Below are 13,771 nucleotides of genomic sequence, written 5' to 3'. Positions count from 1 at the left end.
CGATCAGAAGATTTTTGAAATTTTGTGTATTCATGCCTCCACATCTTGAACTGACATTTGATTTGTCTTATCTTGTTTAGTAGCAGTTTGTTACCTGATCTAGCACATTTTTAAACAAACACAATGCCATGTAACTTTATACGATAAGATTTAATGCGATATAGTAAAATGGTACAAAAATGATGTGTCTGACAATTTGAAGTAAACATGGATACAGCTTTCCTAGTTATGGTTTTCCTATTTCTCTTTTTATTTTTTCGAACAACTGTTTTTAGAGTGATAATCTGTTGGCATCGCATTATATTCAAGATAATTCATTTTTACACGTATCTGATGAACTGCTACTCTGCAGGAGTTGATGAGACATCTTGCCAGAAAGCTTTGTCGCCAGACAAGCATGTGAAGAGTCTTTGCATGATGGGGACTCACCTTGTTTGATGGTGCTCTTTTAAGTTTATTGGGTTCTTCTTGGAGCTGCTTGATGTTTCTGATACCATGGTGCTGCACATTATCTTGCGGTAGTTTTCAGCTTCTCTCCCCAGAACTATCTGACTATCATACTCATAGTTTTCTTCATTGTTATGTAGAGATTGTCTGACTCATATTCTAGGGATGGAACTAGTTTGAAAGCTGCAAATAAAAGCGCAAGGCAGAGTTAAGGAATCTAAATTTTAAACACCCATTGGCAAGGGGGTCTATAATTTCCTCGAATTTAATGTCCTCTAGATTTCTAACTAAGTGACACTTTCAAAACATCATTTTCAATTATCTAAACTATTCTTACATAGTCAAAATATATATTCTTTTGTAAAAAGAGCAATTATAGTTGCCACTGGATCCACTTTTCAGCTTCATGATGACTTCTTGGTGGGTGTCATTCCATGAAGTCAAATAGATTCTAACACATCCAGATACTGCAGTGTTTTAAAGTATTAAGGATATCAATGACATGTTTGTCCTGAAGCAGGATTTTCCATTAGGAGCAATTTTATTCTTTGTCTCTGCAAGACAGGTCAGTACCCAAGCATTGATGTTGAATAAAATCAATAGACTTTGTGAGAATTAGAACACAAAGATCACTTCTGGTGGCATCATTCAATCAGGTCCAATAGGTTCTGTCCACATGGATGTGTGTTAATTAGTAAGGATTTCAGTGACACATTATCTGGTCTGAAGTTTGATTCTTCCATTTGGAGCAAATTTATTTCTGGTCTCTGCTAGAGCCTAGAATGTCTGTACCCAAAGCATTTGACTTCATGGTGTGATAAACTCAATTGACTTTACCATGATTTATGGACACAGGAACTTATGGTATGGTTCAACCAATATAACAAAAAAAAACAGGAAAAAAGAAAGGGATAAAAATTATTAAATACTAGTTTCACTGTATGTAGCTTATTGTATGTGGAACCAATTATAAATTAATCGTACGAACTACTACTGTGCATAACTAAGGATCTGTGCCTGTGAAATTGCAGGTTTCTGGTGCTGCGTTTTCTATATCATGTTGTCAGACAGGAATCCTGCTCTGGAAACACTGAAAGCAAAGGGCTGTAAAAACTTGTGTGCTCGTGTTGCGAAACAAAAAAAGTGAAGGGTCTGCTACCCACATTCCTTTAAAGGAAATGTATTGGAGGTGGCAAGACATGAAAATTGGAGAAATTGCACTGGATGGGGATTGTCTTATCTCTTCTGACCACCGCTTCCTCAAGCCGCTATTGAATCCCTGAGGGCAATTAACTGTGGTCTAGGTGGATCATATAGGCCACGTGCCTTGATACTCCCCTTCAATATGTCCTTGCTTCGAATCAGTGATTCTTTATTTCAGGTTTAAGGGTTTTGAAGGCATAATATAGTGTGGGTTTTCGGGTTGCATTGGCCCATCTTTTTATGACTTGATATGTGTCACAATTAAGAGAACAAAAGCCTCGATTTCATGCTTGGTTTGGGTTATAATGTCATTCTGCAATTGACGTTTTATTGCTTCCACACTTTTTTGATCTCTAAAGTGTAATATATTGGTGAAATGTTGCTTATATGACTTCACAATGAGGATAGATCTCCTTACGATCTGTCTCTCTGGTGAGATGGCAGACAAGCTCCAGCCCTTCCATGTACAGGCTGACTGTGCGTTAATGGTTGTCCTTGAGCTTTGTGGTATGTCTCAACTTCCCAACATCTCCCCAAATTGTCAAGGAATATAATGCTTTCCTTCTTTGGACAATGAGGTCCTGGGCATCTATGACCTGACGGATTGCCAAATGGCCAATACCTGTTGTAACTTTTCCGCATTTTAATTGTTTAAAATCTACAGAATATGAGTATTTGGAGGCCTGGAGGACTATTATCTAGCTAGTGCTTTGTTTTTTTGAGACAAGTATTCATGTTCAAATTAGCATAACATGAACACAACACACACAACCCACACACACACACAAACATATATAATATCTATAATTTTTCCTTAACTAGCTTTTGGCTTTCTCTTTGTCTTATTGTTATATTCATGGTGAATGGGATGGTCATGTCCTTGAGTTTAGATCTTTGATCATTTTTGCTTAAACACTACTTCCAAAAAGTTATCGTTCCTCAGTATAATGTTTGGTTCTGTTTCAACCAGTAATATCTGATAGATGTGAAGAACTTGATGGAATCTTTAAGGCACTTAAAAAGTTTTCTCTCGTTATGCATTGGATGATATATCTTCATTAAGCTGATATTAGGTATGCCAAATTGAGGAAATTGAAGATGGAGAGGGAAACCAATGGATGAACAATGACGATTGGTTCTTCTGAGCAAGAGCTGTGCAAATCTAAGGGAAACTATCCTTGTTCGGATGCACTCTCTCAATTCAGCGTCAGTAGTTATTATCTCTAAGTATAAGGTGTTGGGTTATGCTTGAAGGTATTAACTACTTTTATTGATAATTATTTCCTGCCATAATTGCCAATGCTCTCTAGCCACGAAGGGCGTAGTAAAATAATATTTTTCTCCAAATTGTGGGCTTCATAGATTTATCACTGCATCATTTCAATGGATGGCAGCTTTGATTTTCCATCAGTCTAGAGGTAATGACCCAGATGGTGTCATTGTCAGTTTCTATTGGTTGGAAAGTTATTATTTTATTTCTAGATTCACATAATTGTCTAATAAGAATGATTAGAAGCAGAGTGGAAGGCCCTGATATAGTCTTGCTACACGTGCCACAGAACCTGTTTCACCTAGTGATGCTTGAGGGAGCTGAAACTAAAGGACTAATATGGACATGGATAATGAAAAGACTAAAAACACCTTAAAATAACTAATGGGCTCATGAAACAAACAAATAAATATTGCCTTTATGCTAATATTTTTATGGGAAGTGAAAAGGAAATACGGCGTCATGGATTTCTTATCCTCTCGAGTGCGAACTTTCCTTGGTCGAAAGATTTTAAACAATGAAATGGAGTTAGTAAATTGAAGTATTTTTATATATGAAACCAGGTATATATTCTTTAATAGAAAAATAAATATGTTATTAGGAAAAGATAAAATTTACAATCAAAAGGATAAGAAATCCTTCAATACAGAAAAAATCAAAAGGAAAAGAAGCACAATCCATTTAAAAGGGTCCTCCCGGCTTTTGTACATCTGAAGGACACACTCCCAAAAACCCACTGCAGAGACATGGAGATACCTATACAATATACCGCCCTGAAACAAAAAGAAACATTGAGCAAAAAGATGCATTCCTCTTCCAACCAGATCCTCCACAAAAATAGAAAACTCTGTGCAACTTGACAACTGATCCCACATCCCTGCTCCTCCAAAACCTTCAAAAGTCATGGCGAAGAAATCTTAACAGCCCACCAGACAAACCCAATCTAAACAAATAGGGACCAAAACAAACCTGCCCCAACATGCCCAAACTAAATGGACACTGCAAAGTGACTGGTCAAGCCAGTCACGAATTGTTTTAAAGCACTATACACAGACATCTGGGGACAATGCTTTTGATAGCCCCCCTACATTGCAAGAGATTGTTGGTGTTCACGCTACTAAGAAACACCACCCACCCCCATGAATGCTTAAATTTAAAGGAACTTTGCCTTCCAATATGAAAAATGTAGTTAGTGAAAAAGACCAACGTATATTATTTGTAAGGACTAAGGCTTGAATATAATTGTTGGCCCCCCAGTGTAAGAGCTCAGCTTTTAGGTAAGTGGTAATTTGATGATGTGTTAAAGCAATGGTTGCCAGGAGGCCTTGGATCCTAACTTGTGCCTGCGTTTAATGAAGTAAGTTAAAAAACTTTGTGTTCCCAGTATGGGTCGTTTATCATTGTTTGACTTTATCTTACACGCATGGGCTGCATGTAAAACTCATGATATACATGGTTGGCCCACAGGCATAAGAGCTTGAGCTTTTAGGTAAGGTGTAACCTAAAACTATTTAATCAGATGGGGTGAAAGAAAGATTTCTAGTGAAAAACCCTGTACGAATTGAAACCCTAACACGAACATCACGCACCTGTTGAAAGGGTGGACAATTTTTAACGGAGAGCGAGAAAACAATGAAGAGAGCTTTCTACTCCCTGTATTGGATTCTTGAAAATGAACATTCAAGTACAAGTTTGCCACTAGGGATCAGACAGGATGAAATGACAGCATAATGCGACAGGGAAAGAAGATAATATGAGGGAAAAATAACGAGGCAGGCTGAATCTCCCTTCCACAAAATGAATATGAGACCCTCAACCCCCAATTTACCTTTGTGCTTCTGCAAGGAATGAATAAATAGTAGATGTGAAATAAACCTCAAAAGACTCTTAAGGGAACATCCTAAAGCCCCAAGTTTGCATTCCAACCAATCACCATGCATGCCAACGTATTATATGAACTTCTGCCAACGGGGTTCACATCTAAGAGAAGACAGAAACCACCATACTCATTACCCTAAGAGGTGCTTTTAGCACCACTTTCTAAGACCCCAAGCAACCCCTCATCCTAGACGACAAACCACATCCCAACTACCAAAGGCTTGCCCTCTGGTTACTTTCTTATTTTAAAAATCTATTAATCCATGACAAAATCAGATAGACAATATGATGTCGTTTTTTTTCTATCTCTAAATTGCTCTCAGATCTGAATCATGAAGGCAAAAGGTTCTTGCACTTTTTAAGATTTTTATGTGCTATTGAGTTTCCAAAATGCTCATTTTTTTATGTGTAGAACTGTGGACAAATACAGCAAATGTGGTGCTTCTCTTCTTGAACTGCAAAGCTCGGGAAGACCTCTTGCTGCGCCCACAATGTGAGCTATACCACTTTTTTTCCCATGCTCTGCATGTGTATCCATGAGTCTCCTGAATGAGCTGAATTCTGTAGTATTAGTATGCAACATGTCCTTTTAACCCTTTTTATTCTGTGGACTTGAATAATTAATAATTGCAGTTTGGACTTAGGATATCTCACACTCCATTTAGATGTTTCTGTTGTCTTTATGTGCTGAGCATTACTTAGGATAAATATGCTTTACGGGTTATGTTTAGCAGTTTGATGGTCATTTAATGCTTTGGCAAACATTATGCGTAAGAGTCAGACATGGATCAAGGCTGTTTTAATGTGTTGATTAAAATCAGGATTACAGCTTGGACGTCAACATCTCAAGTATTTTTTTTTTTGGCGGACAGTGATGAGGTTCAATTAGTGCCTTGCAGGGTTTGTTAGGGGCACATTGCAAGTAGTCAGCTTGATCTGGTGCTTTTTGGGCAAAACAAAAAAAACACTGTCTGGTTTGTCAGATAACAAACCATAAAACAATTTAAAGGTTTTATTGGGTTACCCTTACAATACTCTGCTCTAAAAATTGTTGCATAATCAACACAAGGATGTGATTTTGTACAAGGAAAACAGACGCCTTATATGCTCCAAGGTTTACTTATAGAATTATGACAACTTTTGAACACGTTCATCTCAATCGATGTATGAAGTCAACAATGGCAAGAAGCTGACATGCATCTGGAAATCAATTTTTGCTTTACACATGATTGCATTTTGAGTTTTCATAAATCAATATTTCTTAATAAGTAAGGGGTTTTCTAACTAAAGATAGGAGGTGCTGGCCTCTTGAAAAAAAAAAAAAATCACTGTTCTGTTTGTGGAAGTACAGTATGTTTTTTCCTACATGGGTTTGCATATTTCACGGGGTTTATATTACGTATGAGATATTAGATGCTTAGATCACCTAAATTTTTATCTTATTGAACCTTTTTTCTTTTTCCTGCAAACAAAGCTTATCACTGTACGTGTTTTTCTACAAACATGATACAGGGCCCGGGATTCATAAAACTCTATATCTTGAGCTGCTTGAAGGAAGCTTTTTCTACTTTGTATAATGGCACTCCTGTCTTAAAAGGATCTAGCTATCTTACAAAAAATACTATTAGTGGGAAATTCAAAAATTGTCTTTTTATGATGATTTACAGATGCCAATGCTTCGGAATATATCTTTAGATTTGTGCGATGCAAAGTGAGGTGACTTTGAGCTTCCTAATGTAACCACTGGGACATGTTCCCTTTGCTATGTTGACTAATTTTATTAAACTAATATTTTCTGTTTATGATATTATGACTGACATAGTTACACACTTGTCCTTGAGTTATTATTTCGTGGTTCTGGCCAATGAAGCTCACACTTTGAAGATAATGTGGTTAGGTGAGATGATAGCTTTTTTTTGGAACTACTTTCTAGAGATCATAGAAACTTCTTTTTTAAGGGCTGGAACAATTTAGATGTAGGTGATCTTAGCATATTTACCCTCAAAACTTATGTCCACATCTGAGAAAGCACATACTTTCTCATATTTTGGGTGGGCACTAAACGTGTAACCCTTAGAATTATATTTAAGTTGGTAGACTCTGCATTTTCTCGTCTGTGAGGTTTTTTTTTTTTTTTTTTTTTACTTTCTACCCTCCTAGTGCTCATTTTTCGGTCCAAGCATCCTTTTGGGTAAAAATATTTAACTGTTTCAACTTTGTTCCTCTGAAAATAGCTAGATGCAATAGTTCCTAAAAGAAATGTAAGATTCAAGTCCCAAAAATTATCTAATGCCTTTCTTTCAAGCAACCTTTCGGTAAATTATTTTTAAAATTCTTTTATATATTATGGGTTCAGTTTGCTTGACAGATACTTTCTTAAGTACCATAAAATAGCAAGATGCAAGCAGAAGTGCAGTGTAGACCCCTTAATTTGGAGCCCCGTAGAAGGCCTACACAAGGAGACATTAGTATGGTGTGGAACAGCAAAATCTCATTAGAACAGTGGTGACGGAAAAGAGTCTAGCATTTTGATGGGCTATGTGAATGAGTGAATTTTTGCATTACTCATCAGATTACATGGGCCTGAAAGTGAGTAAATCTTGCATTATTATATCAGATGTTGCAAGCTAATGGGCCCACAAATTTGCTTCCAGTGATTGCATGAACAATAGAAGCCAAACCTATTTTCTCGAACATGACATCGGATCTGTTAATGATCTGCACCCTTAACTATTCCATCAGACAATCTATCTCTATTACAGTCTGTCATCCATAATAGACCTTATTCCTGGTGGAAATACTGTTTGCACATGGTGTAGGAACCCAGTGTTCCCCCAATTTTTGAAGTGAAACTCTATTTGAGAGAGTTGGGCAGATATGCGGTTGTACATTGTCTTTGATATTTACTGTTTTTCCAAACAACATTGCAGAGATTTTTGGCATCTGCATAATGTAATTTGTTGCAGCACAATGTCAGCAAGTTTTAACACAGTGAAATTGTAGTACTTTGGCATTGAGCTTGTAGAAGGCCGAACTTTGAGATGCAGCAGTCCATTCAGCCATTGTAATGGTTTTTTGCTTGGGATGGAGCTGATAAACTGTTTAGATTGTTATGATGTAATGATTTATAATCCAATGGGTGTAGTTTAAGTCGTGCAAATTAGGTCATCATCACCTTCAGGACCTACTAATTAAGATCCTTATTGTTTTACCCATTTTGAACCTGCCCTCTTGTGCAGAGTTTGTTTTCACTAGATTTTAGCCTATTTTTTGCTACAAATCAAAGGGTGATAGGTTTTTTTTTCCTTTTCTTTTTTTTCGCCCTTTTCTTTTGCAAGGGGCAAAGTTATCAGCTTAGGTTTGGCAAAAAGATAGGAACCTCTCCTAAAGTTTTTTAAAAATTCCCACTCATCTCTCCTGTCAAGATTTTCAAAAACCTTTTCTAAGTTTGTCAAAAGGCACAAACTTTTCCTTTCGTATTTGTAAAAATATAGTCCTTTAAGAAAAATTTGTATCACATTTTTGACAAATTTTTTGGGAGGGGTTTTTAAAATTCTGACAGTCTCAAAAAGGTTTATAAAATTTTTGAAATCTTGAGATAAGTAGGTATTTTTTTGCCCAAACTGGGAGGTGAGTGTATTTTATATCCTTTTATTTATTTATTTTTGGTGTATTGTATCATCTCTGTTTTTTTTGGGAGCTGGTTTAATTAAATATAAAAATTATTGAAAAGCGCATGTGGGTTCATGCTGAAAGATGGCCTTCATTTTGCTCTTGCTTGTGTCTTGGAGGTGGAAGCCTTCCATACTAAATATGCTGGTTCTTTCTTTTTTTGTTTATTCATAAAATTATATTGAATTTTATTTAAATTTAGGTCATGAAGAATTCCAAGCCCCAAATTAGGATGATTCTGAGGCCGAAATTGATGCAATTAAGGTGGTACCTACTGTCCGGACAGCATGAAGTGCAGGAACAAATTGTGGTGAAAGTCAATATTTGGGTAACAAATGAGAAAAACGAATGGTAAGATCAGTGTTTTTCTACAAAACCGTAAGCCATTATGGCTTCTTCTCTTTTTTTCATTTATTTTGAGAATCTCTCAATGAAGATGGGACAATGCCTTATTCTCTTATACTCTATAATAACGATATAGAAATGAAGAGGAGGCAAGGCCATGCCAAGACAGTCGCAAAGGCAAAAAGATTCAGCTAATCTTTGAAAATATGAACTTAGAATTGATATCGATTCTATATATTAAAAAAAAACACTTAATATAAATTGTTATATTACACTTTTTTTTTCTTCTAATTCACACATTCAAATTTAAAGACTGCACTCAACACCCCCAAATGCAGGATCAGAGTTTTTAAGTAGTAAGGAGTATGCGGATAATGTCTTCATGGGAAATGAAAACCGAAATTAGCTTCCTCTGGTATTTCAATCTCATTGGAAATCTCATTTCATCCAGCAAAAATAGAACATGGGGGGGATGAAGTAGATGGCATTAGGCACTTGTTTGAAACTCTAGACAATCACTTCAGGCTTAACAAAATGCATCCACAACATGGTTCTCAATCGGAGACCGACTGCTGGGCACATATTTGTCCACAAAGAGGCAGAATGAAATCATGGAAAAACCAGAAACAGCCATTATTAGGATCAAATAATGTCAAAAAACAATATCCAAATCAAATGCATAACAGCCCATAGCAGACGTAGCCTTCTCATTCTCTTTTCCCAATTCCATGAGACATATTATAGATCCCGCGTATCTGGAAAAAAAAAATTAAAAAAAATGAATGTCGTGAAAAGAAAACCTGGAAGCTACAATATGATGCCTAATCTGACATTTTGGTTTATTCCATTGAAGGGAAAGCATACTTACAATGAGAGCCCCAGAAGCAGCTGCTAAGGCAAGGGGAATTGCAACAGAGGTAATCCTATCATATGGCCCTTTCGATGAGTGTATTTTTAAATGCCTCTGATAATGCTGCTGCTGCTTAAAAAGCCTCTCCCTAGGTAAAAATCCCTGGCTCTGTCATTCTGCATTCAACATTTTAAACCTCTCATTAAAGCATGCTACCAGTCCCACGCAGCCCTGCATAACCTCTTACTTGCACAAAACGTCTAGCACAACCTATCATGTACCAAGTACCAACTACCCAGCCTTACCGCTGCTTTATCATTAGTTTTAATGGTCAGTCTCGCAGACCACACAACCAGCATCAAGACAGCAGCAGGAAGAAATAAGACCGGTTTTTCATTTACGAGGAGAGAAGGAGTTCTAGCATGGTAACAAAACTGTAAGAAAAACTCTAAGAAAGCCACCTGATAATTGTTAGGATCTTACGATTCACAATTTGATTCATAAAATTTGAATCTTACTCGAGAATTGGAAAACAACCAAATTGTGGCTGAATCTATCAATTCATCCCCTGAATATTCCATTGATTCACATGATTCCAAACATGTCACATACAGTCAGACTTGAAAACCTCCAAAGCAGCATTTCTTTATTTTATTGCTCGTCTTTTACACAATTGCCTTCACAAAACCATTCTTCACTCATGAGGAGTATCGTTGTTTTTCCATGGAAAAGAAAGGGCAAAACACACCTTGGCTAACATGGTACTCAGGCTTTGTTGTATTGTTGAGATTCATGGGTTGGTTTTTCTTTTTTGGTAGTTTGTTCAGCTATATACCAAGTTTTGTTTTTAGTTTTCTTTCTTCCCCCCCTTTTTTTTAATTAGAGAAACTGTATGGATGAAATATGCTATTATTAGCTTTTCATTATTTTTTCTTGATTCCTTCCCTTAAACGACATCAAGCTCATTTTTTTATCAATTTTTCTTTACTCATTCCCTTCTAAATGTTTAGGGAGAGCATACAGAGGGGAATATGATTTTTTCATTGTTAAATTTAAATAAATTTTTCTATTTTGTTTCTTGTTCATATATTAGTATACGCATTTCACTTGGAGTCAATTTTAGAAATTTGTACCGAATCTTACAATTTGATTCAATTCTCAATTTCCAAGATTGGGATTCGATTCTCAATTTGACAACAATGAGCCACATTAGAATGACAAAAAGATAGATATTCAATTAATTTGGCTTCCCTAAATTTCGAGGTAAATGGCATATAAAAGTTTTATTGCTTCAGACATGCTTCCCAGAGAAAGCTTAAAACCCCAAACCAACAATGTAGAAAACAAACCAAATAAAAACAAACATGAGGATTGGGATCCTGAACCAAATTATAAAAAAATAAATAAATAAATAAATAAATAAGAAAAAAAGAAAGAAAGAATCCCAAGGAAAAGTTCATATCAGATGCAGCTCTAGATATCAACAGATGCAATGCAGTGATACACATGTTTTCATGATCAATCAGAGCCCTTTTGATGAAAGGTGGAACTAGCAAATAAACAGAAAAACAGAGAACAACTGTCAAGGAAAACATCGGAAAAGTGAGGCAGCTTAGTTTCTTCCTTACATCATTTTCTGAGGCTAGATCGTTGGCATCTTATACTCAAATTATACAGTTAATGCACCACGGGCATAAAAAGGAATGATCCCATTGTTTCAAAGGAAGAAATGATGGTATGGAATTGTGTTTTCACCTCGAAAAAAAAAATGGCATTGAATCTTCTTAGCAGATGATAAGAGTTTAGCATGCTTAGTAGAAATATAATAATCCACTGCCTACTTGAACATTATAAATCACCATGAGATGTAACAATTGAGGGTTCAACTGTTCATTAACTATTTATGTGCTTAAAGATAAAATTTTCCCCTTAGTCTCTAAATGGGTTAGTTTAGTATATATCTTTTGGGGGGGGGGGGGGGGTTGTGCGGCATGCAGTACATCAGTATCTGACAACACACTGGCTCCTTCAAGGCATCTAAGTGATGTTGACATGACTAAACCACCTCGTTTTTAAGTGTCAAACGTAGAATTTTATTAATTTTCTATAACAAAAACATCAAAATTTACATATACTGTTTGGCATATAATAAAGTTAGGAAGCTTGAATTTTGGAGTGCTTAACCCATAACATCATCCTTTCCCCCCTCAACTCAATGTTGCAAAGAGACACAATAGGCACATTAATATGATCAACAATGTTAATCACATTGATGTGCTAATTGTGCCCCTTGAATTACAAAATGGGCCTCCAATATAATGTATAATTTATTCAGCTACAATCAACAAAACAGCACTAAATTCCTCCACATACCATTTTAAGCACATGCTTAGACACTTGTTTAATTCTACACAGATGTTGTCTCCATCCAACTTCAACCAACATAAATTCAGTTAGGAGATGCTCATACTCTTAGACATATATGCCCTTCAAAGAAAATATATGCTTATTTGTTTATTCATTATGATGAATATTAAATTCACTTATTTTCTAAATGATTTCATGCATGCATATTTTCTCATGGGTGAATATTTTCTCATGGGTGAAGAGATAGGAACTTCTTTTGGAGACTAACAAGAGCAACACTGCTACATAAGTAGAATGTTGTGACTCAAGCCATAAGGAAATATATGTACTGAAGTTGATCAAGGTCAAGTTATCTCATAAATAGAAATTTTATTATGTTTATTATGTTGTTGGAGAATATATTATCATTATTATTAGTAGTTCTCTTCTTCTTCTTCTTCTTCTTTCTAGTGTGATCTTCTCCTACCTTACACGGAGAGGCTAAGAGAAACCCTAGAGTGAACTAGTTATCATCTCTCGAGTTTGCGAAGGGGCATTTACACAGTCATTGTCGAGGAGAGTTGAAGGAATAAATTAGGAAACACAGAAGAGATTCGATCCTCATAAGAATTAAATTCAACTTAATTCATGATGTGCTTGCACATACATCATCCATAAATCCATATAGTAACCTGATCTCTAACAACTGAATCAAAATTTTAATAATGGAGGATACTTAACCAATCAATGCTGCTCACAAAGCCACAAGAGTGGATCAGTTTGGAATTTGGATCATGAATTTTGCTTGGAAAAAAGAATGGAAAGGAAAATAAGAGAGGAATTCATTTCGCATTATATTTTCTCCCTATATCAAATACCATTAAAAATTAAATTTTCTAATATTATTAAGAATTAAGAAAAACCGAATATTAAGGATGTTTAAATTTAAAATTTTATCCATTGATTTGGTTTTCTTTATTTTATTTCTCACTTTCCTTGATAAGCAAACACACAAGAAAAAAAAATTCTTCCTATTTTTCTTTCTTTTTCCCAATATTTTCCAAGTTCCAAACGGCCATAAATGTACCGTGAAATTTTTTTCAGGACACCCAATTCGTAAAACCCTCTTCGTTTTGGATGGTCCAATAGCTGATTGAAAGAAAAATAATAATAATAAAAATACTGAATCCCTTATTCTTCATTGCTTTCATTTCCAAGATATCATATACCGATCATACAAAAGGTAAAAAAAAAAAAAACACCCATAAGCTTGCACATGGAGAGCAGAATCAATGATGCCCAAAACATGAATAAGCTAATGAGATTCAAACAGCTATTGCAAAGGTAGATAAAAGGGATCTAAATTTCTGAAAAGCCCAAATAATCAACAACCCATTTGGAGGGAAAAAAATATAGAGATGGAGAGCAGATCAGGAATGTTGTGTACCTTGAAAATGAGCTTGGGGAGTCGATGAAGCAGACGCTGCGAATAATGGGGTTCGTTTATGAGTAGGTTGAGAATTTGTAGGACGATGCGAATGCGGCTTTTCAACCCCCGCGGGGCTCCTCACACGCGCAAATAGTGATTTTTTTTTACGGAAATAATTAATTTAAAATGGAATAAACACGGATAGATGGACTGATATTTACATAATGAAACTATCATACTACTAAAAAATTGATTTTAAGTAGTGTCACAAAGCGGGTAGAAACTTGACAGATCTATGATTTGACCGTTTAAAACGAGTTAGAGTTAATAC

At 35.7% G+C, this 13,771-nt stretch overlaps 1 protein-coding gene across 1 annotated transcript in view; it reads right to left on the bottom strand.

Moving 5' to 3' along the window:
* The window catches only part of LOC131146152 (uncharacterized), a 20,067-nt gene extending 6,506 nt beyond the window's left edge, over positions 1 to 13,561 (bottom strand). Inside the window, exon 1 of the mRNA XM_058095527.1 lies at positions 13,459 to 13,561. The gene's annotated coding sequence lies outside the window, so the exon portion shown is untranslated. The remainder of the gene's footprint in view (positions 1 to 13,458) is intronic.
* Between the last annotated feature and the right edge of the window lie 210 nt (positions 13,562 to 13,771).

Source organism: Malania oleifera, chromosome 1 (assembly GCF_029873635.1).
Source record: "Malania oleifera isolate guangnan ecotype guangnan chromosome 1, ASM2987363v1, whole genome shotgun sequence".
Lineage (NCBI taxonomy): Eukaryota > Viridiplantae > Streptophyta > Magnoliopsida > Santalales > Ximeniaceae > Malania > Malania oleifera.
This window is presented reverse-complemented; position numbering and strand designations above follow the sequence as displayed.